This window comes from Staurois parvus, unplaced genomic scaffold, assembly GCF_062004578.1.
Source record: "Staurois parvus isolate SC_StPar_1 unplaced genomic scaffold, SC_StPar_1.0 ptg002695l, whole genome shotgun sequence".
Lineage (NCBI taxonomy): Eukaryota > Metazoa > Chordata > Amphibia > Anura > Ranidae > Staurois > Staurois parvus.
Genome location: NW_028320491.1, coordinates 83,619 through 98,222, shown reverse-complemented (window position 1 = coordinate 98,222; position 14,604 = coordinate 83,619). Strand labels below are relative to the sequence as shown.

General features: G+C 45.6%; 10 non-coding genes and 12 pseudogenes across 10 annotated transcripts; all 22 read left to right on the top strand.

Annotated features, from left to right (window-relative positions):
• The first annotated feature begins 1,221 nt into the window (after positions 1 to 1,221).
• LOC149429833 (5S ribosomal RNA) lies at positions 1,222 to 1,340 on the top strand (annotated as a pseudogene).
• An 87-nt stretch (positions 1,341 to 1,427) lies between these two features.
• On the top strand, positions 1,428 to 1,546 carry LOC149429832 (5S ribosomal RNA). The gene has a single exon (XR_016310372.1). It is a non-coding gene; the product is annotated as a 5S ribosomal RNA (ribosomal RNA).
• Positions 1,547 to 1,633: 87 nt separating this feature from the next.
• Positions 1,634 to 1,752, top strand: LOC149429831 (5S ribosomal RNA). Its single transcript, XR_016310284.1, has one exon. It is a non-coding gene; the product is annotated as a 5S ribosomal RNA (ribosomal RNA).
• Positions 1,753 to 1,839: 87 nt separating this feature from the next.
• LOC149429830 (5S ribosomal RNA) lies at positions 1,840 to 1,959 on the top strand (annotated as a pseudogene).
• Positions 1,960 to 2,039: 80 nt separating this feature from the next.
• On the top strand, positions 2,040 to 2,158 carry LOC149429829 (5S ribosomal RNA; annotated as a pseudogene).
• An 87-nt stretch (positions 2,159 to 2,245) lies between these two features.
• On the top strand, positions 2,246 to 2,364 carry LOC149429828 (5S ribosomal RNA). The gene has a single exon (XR_016310433.1). It is a non-coding gene; the product is annotated as a 5S ribosomal RNA (ribosomal RNA).
• Positions 2,365 to 2,451: 87 nt separating this feature from the next.
• On the top strand, positions 2,452 to 2,570 carry LOC149429827 (5S ribosomal RNA; annotated as a pseudogene).
• An 80-nt stretch (positions 2,571 to 2,650) lies between these two features.
• Positions 2,651 to 2,769, top strand: LOC149429826 (5S ribosomal RNA; annotated as a pseudogene).
• An 86-nt stretch (positions 2,770 to 2,855) lies between these two features.
• LOC149429825 (5S ribosomal RNA) lies at positions 2,856 to 2,974 on the top strand (annotated as a pseudogene).
• An 87-nt stretch (positions 2,975 to 3,061) lies between these two features.
• On the top strand, positions 3,062 to 3,180 carry LOC149429824 (5S ribosomal RNA; annotated as a pseudogene).
• Positions 3,181 to 3,267: 87 nt separating this feature from the next.
• Positions 3,268 to 3,386, top strand: LOC149429823 (5S ribosomal RNA; annotated as a pseudogene).
• Positions 3,387 to 3,473: 87 nt separating this feature from the next.
• Positions 3,474 to 3,592, top strand: LOC149429822 (5S ribosomal RNA). Its single transcript, XR_016310167.1, has one exon. It is a non-coding gene; the product is annotated as a 5S ribosomal RNA (ribosomal RNA).
• An 87-nt stretch (positions 3,593 to 3,679) lies between these two features.
• On the top strand, positions 3,680 to 3,798 carry LOC149429821 (5S ribosomal RNA). Its single transcript, XR_016310412.1, has one exon. It is a non-coding gene; the product is annotated as a 5S ribosomal RNA (ribosomal RNA).
• An 87-nt stretch (positions 3,799 to 3,885) lies between these two features.
• On the top strand, positions 3,886 to 4,004 carry LOC149429820 (5S ribosomal RNA). The gene has a single exon (XR_016310303.1). It is a non-coding gene; the product is annotated as a 5S ribosomal RNA (ribosomal RNA).
• An 87-nt stretch (positions 4,005 to 4,091) lies between these two features.
• Positions 4,092 to 4,210, top strand: LOC149429819 (5S ribosomal RNA). The gene has a single exon (XR_016310437.1). It is a non-coding gene; the product is annotated as a 5S ribosomal RNA (ribosomal RNA).
• An 87-nt stretch (positions 4,211 to 4,297) lies between these two features.
• Positions 4,298 to 4,416, top strand: LOC149429818 (5S ribosomal RNA; annotated as a pseudogene).
• Positions 4,417 to 4,503: 87 nt separating this feature from the next.
• On the top strand, positions 4,504 to 4,622 carry LOC149429817 (5S ribosomal RNA; annotated as a pseudogene).
• An 87-nt stretch (positions 4,623 to 4,709) lies between these two features.
• On the top strand, positions 4,710 to 4,828 carry LOC149429816 (5S ribosomal RNA; annotated as a pseudogene).
• Positions 4,829 to 4,915: 87 nt separating this feature from the next.
• On the top strand, positions 4,916 to 5,034 carry LOC149429815 (5S ribosomal RNA). The gene has a single exon (XR_016310455.1). It is a non-coding gene; the product is annotated as a 5S ribosomal RNA (ribosomal RNA).
• An 87-nt stretch (positions 5,035 to 5,121) lies between these two features.
• On the top strand, positions 5,122 to 5,240 carry LOC149429814 (5S ribosomal RNA; annotated as a pseudogene).
• An 87-nt stretch (positions 5,241 to 5,327) lies between these two features.
• LOC149429813 (5S ribosomal RNA) lies at positions 5,328 to 5,446 on the top strand. Its single transcript, XR_016310328.1, has one exon. It is a non-coding gene; the product is annotated as a 5S ribosomal RNA (ribosomal RNA).
• A 283-nt stretch (positions 5,447 to 5,729) lies between these two features.
• LOC149429812 (5S ribosomal RNA) lies at positions 5,730 to 5,848 on the top strand. The gene has a single exon (XR_016310342.1). It is a non-coding gene; the product is annotated as a 5S ribosomal RNA (ribosomal RNA).
• The last annotated feature ends 8,756 nt before the right edge of the window (positions 5,849 to 14,604 follow it).

The window sequence follows — 14,604 nt, the reverse complement described above, 5'->3', positions numbered from 1 at the left end:
AGCCGCCCGACGGCAGCTTGTAAACTTGTGGCATCACCTGAGGAGGATTTAAGTCCGGACATGAGGGAGGAAACTCGTTCCCATTGCTCCTCCAGGTTATCACATAGCTCATCCTTTGTGGTGTGATAGTTTTCGATTACCTTTGCCGTCGGTTTGAGAGAGCGTCTTGGTCGCACGACTTGTCCTGCTGGAAGTGTGGATTCTGTTCCCTGCCCTTCATGATGATCAGCATCAGGTTTCATTTGCTTTATTTCATCAATGGGGAACTGTGCAAAGTCCTTTTCGGCCATTTTGACTTAAGGTGCGCTGTCTCTTTAAGAAAATGAACTTTTGAATTGGGGGCTGAAAATCACAGCACGGCTCTGATAGGGCACTTTGATAAAATTTCTAAGATGTTTAGAGTGAATTGCGGGGTTTCGGCGCGGCCGCGGCAATGTAAGAAACGTGCATAAACAGTACTTCTATTATGCGAGCAAAGGTTAATATAGGACGTAAAGAATGGCTTGGCGAGTTGTGGAGGACTTCCAGGCGAGAGTGTAGATACTGCGTATGCGCAGTGCTTCCACATAGGCTTGTGGAACATGCACTGTAGCCGGGCAGATTTGCTGCAAGTGGGCCTAGGGAGATTCCTGAGTGTGGTACTGGACTCTGAGGGAACCTCTAGCAGGGTATGGACTTTAAGGCAGTTTTTGACTGTTCTGTCACCACATGAAGGCGAATGAAGGTATAACTGATAATGGCTGTGTAACTTCCTACCTTCGTATCCAAGCAGTGGAGCAGACCGGACCGGCAGATGCTCAGGTTAGACGGATCCAAACGTATACATGGGAATGAAATCAGCGTGGGGTTATTTGGCATAAATACAGCGACAATCAGTGATACAATACTGAAAGGTAGTAGAGGTATTGATGCTGTCCTGTGATATCTTTCCTGAGGCCAACTGCTGGTCAAAAACTGATGCCTTCACAAGCCCAGGGTATTGAATGTCCTGTCACACAGCTATAAAGCACATAAAATGGCTGCAGGAAGTGACCAGAACCAAGGCTTGCCTAAAACCACGCCCAGTAGAGAAAAAACTTTACTAGCAAGAACAGAGGCATGCAGCATGCAAATTCTGGCCAGCAGATGGCAGAAACAGATCAAGACATAGAAACAAACGTGGTGAAATAAGAACTGGTGATACAATGCACAGTTAAATAAAAAATATGAGCAGAACATCACACCTATGGCCACATCACCTTGAATGAACCCGATCTCGTCTGATCTCAGAAGCTAAGCAGCGTAGGGCCTGGTTAGTACCATGATGGGAGACCGCCTGGGAATACCAGATGCTGTAGGCTTTTGTCTTTTGCTGGGCTTCTTTTTCGGCTCAAATGGCCAGCTTGCCAAGCCCCAATTTAAGTAGATTGAGGGCTCCAAAGAGAAGCGCCTACGGCCACATCACTCTGAATGCGCCCGATCTCATCTGATCTCAGAAGCTAAGCAGCGTAGGGCCTGGTTAGTACCTGGATGGGAGACCGCCTGGGAATACCAGGTGCTGTAGGCTTTTGTCTTTTGCTCGGCTTCTTTTTCGGCTCAAATGGCCAGCTTGCCAAGCGCCAATTTAAGTAGATTGAGGGCTCCAAAGAGAAGCGCCTACGGCCACATCACTCTGAATGCGCCCGATCTCGTCTGATCTCGGAAGCTAAGCAGCGTAGGGCCTGGTTAGTACCTGGATGGGAGACCGCCTGGGAATACCAGGTGCTGTAGGCTTTTGTCTTTTGCTGGGCTTCTTTTTCAGCTCAAATGGCCAGCTTGCCAAGCGCCAATTTAAGTAGATTGAGGGCTCCAAAGAGAAGCGCCTACGGCCACATCACTCTGAATGCGCCTGATCTCGTCTGATCTCTGGAAGCTAAGCAGCGTAGGGCCTGGTTAGTACCTGGATGGGAGACCGCCTGGGAATACCAGGTGCTGTAGTCTTTTGCTCGGCTTCTTTTTCGGCTCAAATGGCCAGCTTGCCAAGCCCCAATTTAAGTAGATTGAGGGCTCCAAAGAGAAGCGCCTACGGCCACATCACTCTGAATGCGCCCGATCTTGTCTGATCTCGGAAGCTAAGCAGCGTAGGGCCTAGTTAGTGCCTGGATGGGAGACCGCCTGGGAATACCAGGTGCTGTAGGCTTTTGTCTTTTGCTCGGCTTCTTTTTCGGCTCAAATGGCCAGCTTCCCAAGCCCCAATTTAAGTAGATTGAGGGCTCCAAAGAGAAGCGCCTACGGCCACATCACTCTGAATGCGCCCGATCTCATCTGATCTCAGAAGCTAAGCAGCGTAGGACCTGGTTAGTACCTGGATGGGAGACCGCCTGGGAATACCAGGTGCTGTAGGCTTTTGTCTTTTGCTCGGCTTCTTTTTCGGCTCAAATGGCCAGCTTGCCAAGGGCCAATTTAAGTAGATTGAGGGCTCCAAAGAGAAGCGCCTACGGCCACATTACTCTGAATGCGCCCGATATCGTCTGATCTCGGAAGCTAAGCAGCGTAGGGCCTGGTTAGTACCTGGATGGGAGACCGCCTGGGAATACCAGGTGCTGTAGGCTTTTGCTCGGCTTCCTTTTCGGCTCAAATGGCCAGCTTGCCAAGCGCCAATTTAAGTAGATTGAGGGCTCCAAAGAGAAGTGCCTACGGCCACATCACTCTGAATGCGCGCAATCTCGTCTGATCTCGGAAGCTAAGCAGCGTAGGGCCTGGTTAGTACCTGGATGGGAGACCGCCTGGGAATACCAGGTGCTGTAGGCTTTGTCTTTTGCTCGGCTTCTTTTTCGGCTCAAATGGCCAGCTTGCCAAGCGCCAATTTAAGTAGATTGAGGGCTCCAAAGAGAAGCGCCTACGGCCACATCACTCTAAATGCGCCCAATCTCATCTGATCTCAGAAGCTAAGCAACGTAGGGCCTGGTTAGCACCTGGATGGGAGACCGCCTGGGAATACCAGGTGCTGTAGGCTTTTGTCTTTTGCTCGGCTTCTTTTTCGGCTCAAATGGCCAGCTTGCCAAGCGCCAATTTAAGTAGATTGAGGGCTCCAAAGAGAAGCGCCTACGGCCACATCACTCTGAATGCGCCCAATCTCGTCTGATTTCGGAAGCTAAGCAATGTAGGGCCTGGTTAGTACCTGGATGGGAGACCCCCTGGGAGTACCAGGTGCTGTAGGCTTTTGTCTTTTGCTCGGCTTCTTTTTCGGCTCAAATGGCCAGCTTGCCAAGCGCCAATTTAAGTAGATTGAGGGCTCCAAAGAGAAGCGCCTACGGCCACATCACTCTGAATGCGCCCGATCTCGTCTGATCTCGGAAGCTAAGCAACATAGGGCCTGGTTGGTACCTGGATGGGAGACCGCCTGGGAATACCAGGTGCTGTAGGCTTTTGTCTTTTGCTCGGCTTCTTTTTCGGCTCAAATGGCCAGCTTGCCAAGCGCCAATTTAAGTAGATTGAGGGCTCCAAAGAGAAGCGCCTACGGCCACATCACTCTGAATGCACCCGATCTCATCTGATCTCGGAAGCTAACCAGCGTAGGGCCTGGTTAGTACCTGGATGGGAGACCGCCTGGGAATACCAGGTGCTGTAGGCTTTTGTCTTTTGCACGGCTCCTTTTTCGGCTCAAATGGCCAGCTTGCCAAGCGCCAATTTAAGTAGATTGAGGGCTCCAAAGAGAAGCGCCTACGGCCACATCACTCTGAATGCACCCGATCTCATCTGATCTCAGAAGCTAAGCAGCGTAGGGCCTGGTTAGTACCTGGATGGGAGACCGCCTGGGAATAGCAGGTGCTGTAGGCTTTTGTCTTTTGCTCGGCTTCTTTTTCGGCTCAAATGGCCAGCTTGCCAAGCGCCAATTTAGGTAGATTGAGGGCTCCAAAGAGAAGCGCCTACGGCCACATCACTCTGAATGTGCCCGATCTCATCTGATCTCGGAAGCTAAGCAGCGTAGGGCCTGGTTAGTACCTGGATGGGAGACCACCTGGGAATACCAGGTGCTGTAGGCTTTTGTCTTTTGCTCGGCTTCTTTTTCGGCTCAAATGGCCAGCTTGCCAAGCGCCAATTTAAGTAGATTGAGGGCTCCAAAGAGAAGCGCCTACGGCCACATCACTCTGAATGCACCCAATCTCGTCTGATCTCGGAAGCTAAGCAGCGTAGGGCCTGGTTAGTACCTGTATGGGAGACCGCCTGGGAATACCAGGTGCTGTAGGCTTTTGTCTTTTGCTCGGCTTCTTTTTCGGCTCAAATGGCCAGCTTGCCAAGCGCCAATTTAAGTAGATTGAGGGCTCCAAAGAGAAGTGCCTACGGCCACATCACTCTGAATGCGCCCAATCTCGTCTGATTTCGGAAGCTAAGCAATGTAGGGCCTGGTTAGTACCTGGATGGGAGACCGCCTGGGAATACCAGGGGCTGTAGGCTTTTGTCTTTTGCTCGGCTTCTTTTTCGGCTCAAATGGCCAGCTTGCCAAGCGCCAATTTAAGTAGATTGAGGGCTCCAAAGAGAAGCGCCTACGTCTACATCACTCTGAATGCGCCCGATCTCGTCTGATCTCGGAAGCTAAGCAGCGTAGGGCCTGGTTAGTACCTGGACGGGAGACCGCCTGGGAATACCAGGTGCTGTAGGCTTTTGTCTTTTGCTCGGCTTCTTTTTCGGCTCAAATGGCCAGCTTGCCAAGCGCCAATTTAAGTAGATTGAGGGCTCCAAAGAGAAGCACCTACAGCCACATCAATCTGAATGCGCCCGATCTCGTCTGATCTCGGAAACTAAGCAACGTAGGGCCTGGTTAGTACCTGGATGGGAGACCGCCTGGGAATACCAGGTGCTGTAGGCTTTTGTCTTTTGCTCGGCTTCTTTTTCGGCTCAAATGGCCAGCTTGCCAAGCGCCAATTTAAGTAGATTGAGGGCTCCAAAGAGAAGCACCTACGGCCACATCACTCTGAATGCGCCCGATCTCGTCTGATCTCAGAAGCTAAGCAGCGTAGGGCCTGGTTAGTACCTGGATGGGAGACCGCCTGGGAATACCAGGTGCTGTAGGCTTTTGTCTTTTGCTCGGCTTCTTTTTCGGCTCAAATGGCCAGCTTGCCAAGCGCCAATTTAAGTAGATTGAGGGCTCCAAAAAGAAGCGCCTACGGCCACATCACTCTGAATGCGCGCAATCTCGTCTGATCTCGGAAGCTAAGCAGCATAGGGCCTGGTTAGTACCTGGATGGGAGACCGCCTGGGAATACCAGGTGCTGTAGGCGTTTGTCTTTTGCTCGGCTTCTTTTTCGGCTCAAATGGCCAGCTTGCCAAGCCCCAATTTAAGTAGATTGAGGGCTCCAAAGAGAAGCGCCTACGGCCACATCACTCTGAATGCACCCGATCTTGTCTGATCTCGGAAGCTAAGCAGCGTAGGGCCTGGTTAGTACCTGGATGGGAGACCGCCTGGGAATACCAGGTGCTGTAGGCTTTTGTCTTTTGCTCGGCTTCTTTTTCGGCTCAAATGGCCAGCTTGCCAAGCCCCAATTTAAGTAGATTGAGGGCTCCAAAGAGAAACGCCTACGTCCGCATCACTCTGAATGCGTCTGATCTCAGAAGCTAAGCAGCGTAGGGCCTGGTTAGTACCTGGATGGTAGACCGCCTGGGAATACCAGGTGCTGTAGGCATTTGTCTTTTGCTCGGCTTCTTTTTCGGCTCAAATGGCCAGCTTGCCAAGCACCAATTGAAGTAGATTGAGGGCTCCAAAGAGTAGCGCCTACGGCCACATCACTCTGAATGCGCCCGATCTCGTCTGATCTCGGAAGCTAACCAGCGTAGGGCCTGGTTAGTACCTGGATGGGAGACCGCCTGGGAATACCAGGTGCTGTAGGCTTTTGTCTTTTGCTCGGCTTCTTTTTCGGCTCAAATGGCCAGCTTGCTGTGGTGGTTTATGTAAGGATATATATTATTTATAAAGGGCGTGTCCCTTTCCCTTAGATGAAATATTACAGTGCCTCCAGCCGTTAAAATATGGCAAATATTTAGAAAACCAATAATTTGGACACCTTGATAATTTGATCACCACTTATTATTATACCTTGAATTCTTTTAGCCAATATGATTTCGTACCATACACACAAAATTTGCCTTATAATAGATAAATATAAAAATTTATTTATGTACAAAAATTATATATATATTAACACAAAACGCAAAAGACTGGTGATAAATGAATATTGGTACACACAATCAAAGATATACCCTACCAATGTAATACACAATAATAAGGTTTCTAACTAATTACATCAATATCACAATTTTAAATGATCTGATTATTTATGAAATTTATTAATAATTAATAATTTCGAATATCTCAAAGGTTATATTCTCACAAGCCGTGGCCATAGGATTGCAAGAAGCAAGCCCTTGATATATGATACTCTGGTTATTAATATTCAATAAATTATGAAATATGGAAAAAATTATAATATGGCAATAAACAATTTTTAACAGTAAAACAGGATCTCTCTACATATATCTAACTACCCAATTATGTTGTGATACACTAAGGTAATTCTATGATTGCACACAACGGAGAAAATAGGTAATACAAAATCAAATAAACAATCTCACCGCACCCGGCATTCAGACTAGGCGACTCTCCCGTGGATTTAGCTGGCAGTGGAACGCCTTTAGACTGATATTATAGGGCAAGTGATAGATATTCAGTAAGGGATAATGTAGGAAGTTATAAGGTTAGAGGTTTAGAAATTTAGTTAAAGTTTTAGGAAGTTTGAAAGGATGGAAGAGTAGTTATTCAGCAGAGATCTTCTTCAGATGTCAGGGTCTTCTTTTGATGAGTTTTTCTTGATGAGGTCTTCTGATGAGGTCTTTTTTCATGAGGTTTTTTTTTCTTTGTTAAAGGTACAAGGGCTTTTATATCCACTAATCCATTGTTCTAAGATACCTTCCCACCAGGCTTCTTGATTGGCTAGTTGAGAAATGTGTGTACATAAGCTATTTCTCACCTGCCCGCCAGGTGGCGGTCATGTATCATAGAACAATTTGAGTATTTGAGATGACTCACCTTGGGTGGAATCTTAAGGTAATTTCAGGAATTAAATATACGTCTTTTTCCAGATATAAGTGATCATACCTATAATATTCTAAATAGGGACCATGGAATATAGGCGTATATTCAGTTATTCCTTCTTGAAATACCATCCTGTTTGTTTCCTGATAAGACATGTAACTGATGCTAGTTTATAATACATCTTACTTTCCATCATCTCAATACTCAAGTTAGTGATATATAGTTCCCATTGCTGAATATTTAGTGGTGTGTAAAATCCATAACATCTCATTTATAATATGTTTTTGTAATATATCTTTGTAATTATATACAGTCAATTCTTAGACTTAAATGTCCTGAATTTCACCTCTTTGTTTTAGAATCAACATTTTCTATGTGTAGGGAAAAACTCTTTGTTTGCCTGGCTCTTGTATTGGACTCATGGTAAACAACTGTTAATGCTTTCACCCTTGGTGAACAATAGTATATTGTAATAGTTTCAGAGGTCTGTTAGTTCATCACACTCTGCAAGTTTTGGTTAAGCTTTCAACCAGTTGAGTTCCCGTCTCATTATTGTTAAAATGTTTGAAAGTCGAAGTCCTATCTGGCTATTTGTTTGACTTTCTGTATATGCATTCTTCTCAACCTCAATATACAAATAGTCCTTGTTGACAGTCCAAACAGTCTTATTGTCTTGGAAAAGTCTTACTTCCCCCATTCTCTCCATTTCTTTAACTAGAATCCTTGAGGGTTCAACCAAGACAAAATTAACTCTTAGCATCCGGCTATACTGAGCTGTTTGTCACATAATATTATGTCTTGATAAAGTCATATTTTTGAGACATAATTCAAAAGGTCCACAACAAATCCCCCTTTTTTTTGGGGTACAGGCACGTGTAGAGGGGTGTCTGTATCGAAAAACATGAGTGGGACTTTTGGTTAGAGTGATCGTTCGTCTTCTCCGGTGAAGTGAATGAAATAATAAAAAAAATTTTTTTTTTTTTTTTAATAAAATGGCAGCGGTGATGCTGGTTGGTCCTCAACTTGACTCGGCGTCTTTAGATGGACACTTCTGATGACGATCCTGGTCTTGTGATGAGGCCGGCCTGGCCTGGCACATCCACCTTGGGGTCCATGGGTCCTCCGCACGACAGGTCTCGTAGACGGTCTCCTAGGCGGGTCTTTTCCTCTGGACTGGCCCTTGGTGGCCTGGGACATCAGGTTATCGTCTCCGGATCGATCTCTGGCATCTGGTCTTTCCCACAGGACATTATAGCTTCCTTCTAGGGTCTGGTCATTGACACCTCCGATCGCCGGTCTGATCATAGTCTGGGCCTTCCTTTCTAAATTATTAAAATGAACAGTTTAAGTATCGGATATACATAAAATTATATTACTGGATCCTGTAAGGCAAAAGATGAATTATATGTTCAAAGGAAATTTAATAATGATCTCAATATCTCCAGATAGGAACTGGTGGGTTAGTCTTCCAACAACTGCAATTGAGACTTTGGATGGCAAGCACGTAATTGATTGATGTGCACCCATCTATCACTGATATTTCACCATACCGGGTAACCTGCAATTTATATGCGACCGGAGAGATTTTATCAATGATAGAGAACGGACCTTTCCAAGATGGAAGGAATTTCCGTTCCTTGATCTGGTCTCTTGCAAAGTTGTATAGATAGACTTTGTCACCAATCTCATATTCCTTCTTGGAGGTTTTGAGATCATAGTATGTCTTAGCACTAGTTGCAGCTCTCTCCAAATTTCGCTGGGCAAAGGCAAAAGCATATTGCAGATGTTTACGTAAATCCTCTATGTACTGGTGTGTGGTGGTAGCATTGATCAAATTTTGATCTGTAGTGCGATACAATAAGTGCTGGGGCAGTACCATCCGTCTACCCGTCATCAGTTCAAAAGATGACATTTTTGTAACTGTATTCGGAGTAGCCCTCAACGCCATCAGGACCAGCTGGAGCTTGACATCCCAATCTTTGCCTGTTTCCTTAACAAATTTCTTAAGGACATTAACGATGGTCTGATTGTATCGTTCTACACCACCACTAGAGGCTGGCCGATAGGCGATATGCAATTTCCTTTTAACCCCCAAAATTTTCCACAATTTGGCCATCACTTCGCTAGTGAAGTGCGATCCCCTATCAGACTCTATCCTCTGTGGGAGACCAAAACGAGAAAATACATGATTTATTAGCAATGCAGCACATGTCTCGGAGCTATTATTTGGTGCTGGTATACATTCGACATACTTGGTGAATAAACATGTAACTGTTAACATATACCGATTTCCTCGTGAAGATTTTGTTACGGGCCCAATAAAATCCATTTGAAGGTCTGACCAAGGCATACATATCCCCCTCTTCTGGAGAGGTGCTCTGTGAGTTGGCTTGGTAGGTTGAAATTGGGGACATATTAGGCAACCTTGGCAGTACTCCTTCACATCACGTAACATATGAGGCCAGTAGGCATAATCCCGCAGGATCTCATACGTGATCTTCTCTCCACGATGACCGGAAGTGGGAGCATCATGGGCATGCTGTAGCATCAAACCTCTAAATTTAAGTGGGATGACCCATTGTTGTACGCCACCCTTTGAGGTTCGTATCAACAATCCCTGGTATAAAGAGAATTGGGATTTGGATTTCATTAAGATACGTAAATCCTCCTTCCCACTACATACTTCCTTATTTATGGGATTTTGGTTGGGATCTTCCATATGACTATAAAACAAGCCAATTATTGGGTCTTCTTTTTGGGCAGTAATTAAATCCTCACTAGGAGAATCGTGACTCCACTGTAATGCATTTGGATCACCAGCTGTTCTGGCCTGTTGCCTGGTGACCGCTTCAACCTGTACGGTACCTAAAAATTGATCAATGTCTAACAGTTCACCGGTGATTGCCCCTTCCTTGGCTAGAGAATCGGCCAGATCGTTCCCTTCTTTCTCGGCACCTAGAACCTTGGAGTGGCCTTTGGTCTTCTTGAAGTGCAGGGTGAGATCATTGGACCTTACCAGTTCATCGATGTGACAAAAGAGCTTACCATGTTTCACGGGTTTGTGATTACTCTTGTTCATGTTGTTTCGCTTCCACCTAGGGAAATACTCCACAAAACTATTCCTGACATAATTGGAATCGGTTATGATGGCACACTCTCTGATGTTGAACTCTATAGCCATCTCAACTGCTCTAAGGATTGCAGTAAGTTCAGCAACCTGACTGCTTTTTGGTCCAAGTTTGTATCCCACAGAAATTGGGGTGACACCTTGGGTCCAAACGATTCCAATACCTGCCACTAGTTGGAGCTGTTCCCCATCCTTGTGATGAAAAGCACAACCATCCACATATACACACGGCAGCTGTTTACAGTATTCTTCATCGTAAACCTTGTAGGGAGAGAACAGTTGTTCTTCCAGAAAGTCAGTGTCCGGGGCTTCCATAACAGGCGTAGTTGCGGAACAATCATGGAGCTCGGCTAGGCCCTGGGCTACTGGACTTTCCTTGTTCTGTTTGTACCGAATTTCAAGAGGCCACCCTTGCAAAGACAAAGTCCAAGCAGTGATGCGGCTATTAGACACATTTCCTCCCTTGATACGTTCACTCTTTAAATACTGTAAAGGCTGGTGTGCCGTTTCAACAATGATTCTCTCTCCCTGAATGTAACTGCGGAAATTCTGTAATGCCCACACGGTGGACAATAGAGCTTTTTCACAGTCACTGAACTTTATTTCAACCGGGGACAAAGTTTTACTGGCATAGGCAATCACCTTACTGACATCATCACGTTTCTGGTAAAGAACGGAACTCATACTTACCTGCGTAAACCCTGTCTCTAGATAGAAATTTTTACCCCCTTCGGGATATCCTAGACACGGGGCTTGTGTGAGACGTTCCTTTAATTCCTTCATGGCGTCCTCCTGTTTCTTACCCCACGACCATTCGACATCCTTCTTCAGTAGGTGAAGCAGTGGCTTGCTTATCTCGGCGTAATTATCAATAAACTTACGCGAGTAGTTTACCATACCTAGGAATGATCTCAATTCTTTAAGGTTAGTAGGGACTTTACAGTTCAGAACCGCCTCAACTTTCTTCTTTTGTGGGTTCAAACCTTCAGCAGTAACTTCATGGCCTAGGAAGTTTACCTTCGTGCGACACCACTGGGCTTTTTGTAAGGACAGTTTAACTCCTGCTGCTTTTAATTGGCCCAGGACATGCCGAAGTTCTGTAATGTGTTTGGTCATATCCGTACTTTTGATCAGGATATCGTCCACATATGCCAACGTCCCCCTTTCGAAGGCGTCTGGCATGGCCTTGTGCATGAACACAGCAAATTCATGTCCGGAATTTATGAATCCAAAAGGCATTCTCACCCAACAATATTGTCGATTCCCAAAACTGAAAGCCAGTTTGTATTGGTCTTCCTCACTCACCTTTATGGTCCAATACCCCTGTGCACAATCCAAGGCTGTGAAAACTTGGGATCCTTGGAGCTGGGCGAGACATTGGTCTATGTATGGGACAGGCCATCCTGACATGTACACAAGTTTGTTTAGCTGACGGAGGTCAGCGCACAGACGCCATTGTCCATTGGGTTTTAAGATACCCAGGATCGGGTGGTTATAGGAGCTGTGGATGGGCCTAATTATACCCCTTTCATGTAACTTCCTGATAATCTCAGCTAGAGATTCATAGGAAGCTAATGGTAACCTATACTGTCTTACGAATACTGGTGGGGCATCTGGATCTGTTTGGATCCTAGCGATGTGTAGGTCAGTAGTCCCACAATCGTAAGAATCCTTGGCAAAGATCTCTTGGAATTCAAGGAGAAGCTCTCGGAGCAATTGTCGGTCGAGATCACTGGCACATGCATCGGCGAGGGCCACCATCTCTTCCACTAACTCCTTGAATCCAGGAAAGCTTTCCGGCTGACCTATCTCATATGCCTCCTCAAGTTTTGTGGTGAGGTCATTGGGTATGTGATGTGTGTGTGTGTTCTCCTGCCATCCAGGTTCTTTGGGGTACTCTTGTTCTTTGATTGGGTGATCAAAGACAATTGATGTCTCTTCGATTCGACAGGTGCCATCTTTAGAATCGAATGGATAAATGGACTCTATGGTGAAAATACCCTCTGGTAATGAATGGAATGTTTGTTCAATTAATTGTTCCTCCGACAAATATTCATCGGGGATGAGTCCAATCACCTGGTTAGTGACCCCAAAGGTATAATATTCAGTCTCCACCGCTAGACCAATAAGGGTCTCTTTGGGTAAGACAATGTCCTGATTAGACAGATTATGGATGTAAATGTACATCGGGGATTGATGTGTGTTGACTAGGGGCGTATGTGTAATGTTCAGTCCCTCCCCCTGCATTTTATGGGAGAGGCATACTAATGCATCTGACCCCTTCAGTCTATGTCCCTTTTTAACTTGGATGGGGAGTATGAAGTTATTTATGCCCTTAGGAATTGTAATCTTTTGGGCTACCTGGACTTCAACAGCATAAGGCATCTGTTGCTGGGATTTTAAAGCTAAGTCCAGATTTTGGTATTGTTCGGGGTCCCCCTTTAGTCGACTCCATAAACAGTCATTAATTAGGTCGACTTGCATTGCAAAGCGATGTAATATATCGTTGCCAAAATAAATTTTAGTTTGGGGATTATCCAAGACTAGGAACACATGGGTGGCTGTTTTGTTTCCTACAGTGACGTTTAAGAGACACCTAGCCATTGAATTGTGATCATCAGAGTCATCAAGGGAGTCTGAAATCCAATGACGCTGAGGTGTGGAGAAACGGATCATTTCCATTTCGGTCAGGTGTTTTATCAGCCCATGGCTTACAAAGCTGTGTTCCTGTCTCAAATCTAGTTTGGCATATTTTGACCTATTAAGACCATTTATCCGGATGGGGATAAACAAGTCGCTGTTAACCCTTTCAATACCTGTCAAGAATTGGGTATGATCTCCCCCTTTTCTTGGTTTATCCTCCTGATGAAAAGATATCGTAAGGATGTCATCTTGGAGGGAAATATCTTTTATTTTATCTTGGGGAATTCTAAAAATGTGTTCCTCATCTCTTCTGATAGGGTTATGGTCATCAGGTTTGATAACCGTTACATCAGGAAGTTGGCTGTTCCTGAAATGGATTTCTAATGATCCAGGCCTTTCTTCCACCAGGTGGCAGTGTTGTCGGGAATGGGGAGTTTTAAGTTTCCCATATTTAATTGGGATATTTACCTGTGACCACAGGACTTGGTTCACACAATCAACTATGGTGTTCAGCCTTTTTAGGAAGCCCATCCCAATTATCATGTGGTGCTGGGATATGCTAGCAATGATGATGGGGTGTCTCAGTTCCTTATTACCCAGTTTCAGTTTAAGCCAGGCGGTACCCATGACTTGTAAAGGGTCTCCACCTACACCAATCAATGAGCTGTCAAAGCTTTTAAGTCTCGGCTTGGTGGGCATGACATTCGCCACTTTATCAAAATGTTCTTGTGACATGATGGTTGCTTGGGATCCAGTGTCTATTAAGCCGACAATCGAAAGATCACTGGCATCCTGCACCTGCACCGTGGCATAATATCTCCCATCAGATTCAGTCAGCTCACACATGAAATTAGTGTGGTTGAAGATCTGTGGGCCCTTCAATAACCTATGACTGGCTCTTATCTCACCGCATGTGGTGGACACATCACCCTTATCCTCCCTGGTGGGATTCTTGGACTGTCTCAAGACAGAAGCACAACTAGAAGTTGGCGCTCCGTCTGGCTTGTCAATCCCGACGACTTCCGATGCCGCGACTATATTAGGGGCAATAGATGGACACTGAAAAGCAGGAGAATCATTAATAACCAACAACTGGTCCCCCTTTGCCTGAGAACTAGCTTCTCCATTAGTAGGCGTGTCAGGGACGGGGCACACATCTCCTGTCATTTGACTCAGTGTCCTCCCCTGTTGGTTTAAGGCTTGGTTGCCTATTAATTCTGTGACCCTTGGTTGGTCACAGGAGCTGCTCCTAAAAAAGGATTGGATGGAAATTGAGTGACAAGCCTGTCCATTTGTTCAGCCATTTTGCTGACCTGTGCCTCTATTTGTCCAATACGCTCAGAGGAGTCATTCTGTTGATTCTCCCTTTTCCTATACTTGTGCTTGTATTTTGGACGAGACTGGTAATGAGACTCAGAGTCAGAACTACTGCTCTGGTCCCGACGCCATTGTTCTCTCTGAGGTTTTGGGGTCTCCCTGTTATTAAAGGGAGCCTGGGGTACTGTATCCCCCCTTTGAGCTTGAGGGTGTTCTTGGCGTGGAGGAAATCTTTGGAAGTCGGAGTTTTTATTAAAATTGGGATTCTTATTGTAATTATGGTTCCTGTTGAAATTGGGGTTCCCATAAAAATTCCCATGTTGGTTTTGGCGAGGATAATAGAACCTCCGAGGATACCATTGACTCCTTTGATTCTCATCACTATACTGGCCCTTACCATACTTTTTATTCTTCTCACTTCCACTACCGTAGTTTCCTGGCTTTTGTCTATCCTTTCTCACCCACTGGT